The following is a 2,038-nucleotide window of genomic DNA, read 5'->3' as shown; positions in this document are numbered from 1 at the left end:
TCACAATTTGAGATGCCAATGACCCTGCTTTAAGAAAGTCTTTGAAGTGGAGCATAATAAATTTCATTGGTAATTACATTATTTGTTAGCTGAATGTGTATATGGTGCCCTGTGGAATCTCGTGCCTAGTGTTGCCAGGATTGGGATAGGCTCCAGACTCACCATGGCCCTGATAAGGATACAGCGGTATTACGCCATTACATTATATATATATATATATATATATATATATATATATATATATATAATGACACCTGACCATCACACCCATATGTGCTTTTTGAACATCTCATTCCAGATTTAGTCCCCCTTTGCTGTTATATTAACCTCCACTCTTCTGGGAAGGCTTTCCACTAGATTTTGGAGTGTGGCTGTGGCAATTTGTGTCCATTCAGTCACAAGAGCATTAGTGAGGTTAGGCACTAATGTCTGATGTTGGGTGAGGAGGCCTGGTGTGCATTTGCCATTCCAATACATCTCAAAGGTGTTCAGTGGGGTTGAGGTCAGGGCTCTGTGCAGTCCACTTGATATCTTCCACTCCAACCTTGGCAAACCATATCTTCATAGACCTCACTTGCATAGGGTCACTGTCATGCTGGAACAGGTTTGAGCCCTTATTTTCAGTGAAGGGAAATTGTAATGCTACAGCACACAGAGATATCCTATACAACTGTATGCTTCCAACATTGTGGCAACAGTCTGGGGAAGAACCACATGTGGGTGTGATGGCCAGCTGTCCACAAACTTTTGGCCATATATATCTATATCTATGTATATATAACCTTAGTGTTACTGCACCTGATTTTTTTTTTTACTTGAATGCCAAATGACACAGGACAAATGTAAATTTATTTTCTTACATATCAGGAGAATTGTATCACCTTTCTCAAGAACCAAGCGATCTGGATAAAATCTGCAAGATAAAAAGCAACAAGCAGCCAAATAGGAATAAGCAAGAATCACAGGTTTCCCAATTTCTTCATCCACCCACTCGTTCCATGGAAGGTACTTCAATCTTCACTTCAATCTTTTTCCTTTTAAAGATATTTTAATTTACTTTGAAACTACATGGGAATAAAATCCATTCTTGTTCATCGAATCTCTGTATAATATCAGTTTAATATTTTATTTATTTACGAAACCAGTGCATAAAACCTCTTCAGTTCTGTTTCCATGTTTACTCAGCAATGTTTTCCTTTCGCCATCTCAACACCAATTGACTTAACCAACATTTATTATTATTATCAGCTCAAAAGCACCCCCTTTGACACGTTTCAAATAATTTATTGAATGCCTCATTAAATTGTCTAATGGCTTAAAAAGTCAACTAATCATGACTTCAGTATTAAAGTTCTTTCTGGATGAAGAGCCAAGTGAGACATATGGGACAGTCTAGAAATTTACAGCTCAAGATTACCTACACTTTAAAATGACTTCAAAATTATATGAGCAAAATTCTGAGATCAAGTAAAATTCAGAACACCGACCAAACGCAAACATTTATAATCTCATAATTTCATTAAATAACTAATACAAAAGTTTCCTTACTGTATTCTCTGAGATCTAAAATGCAAAGATATTAATTTATAAAATCTTAATTAGATTAAAATTTGAACATATAACTACTGACACATAGAAGGGTCCCTGGAGGACTGGTGGTTAGGCACCTGGGTTCAATTCCTGGCCAGGGAACCAATCCCAGCCAATGGGGTTGCGTTCAGAGATATAAAAAGTGTTCAGGGATATAATTACCAACACTAAAAAACTGGAAGAAACATGGACAAAAAGACATGATCAAAATGTAGAAGTGGAAAATACTTCCAAAATCCAAAAACGCAGGAGATTTCACTAGTAATCCTAACATATACTTGTAACCATTTTAATTACTTCCATAAATTAATGATGTCTTTGCACTCATTAGTACACAAAACTAGCACGTCCTCTTGAAAGTTGCATTTATCCAAGGTTGTTCAGGTCTACTGCACAAGACTCATTAAGAGCATTTAAAATTAGTGAAGTGGGGAAAAAATATCACTGA

This window comes from Pangasianodon hypophthalmus, chromosome 14 (assembly GCF_027358585.1).
Source record: "Pangasianodon hypophthalmus isolate fPanHyp1 chromosome 14, fPanHyp1.pri, whole genome shotgun sequence".
Classification (NCBI taxonomy): domain Eukaryota; kingdom Metazoa; phylum Chordata; class Actinopteri; order Siluriformes; family Pangasiidae; genus Pangasianodon; species Pangasianodon hypophthalmus.
Note: the sequence above shows the minus strand (reverse complement) of the source record.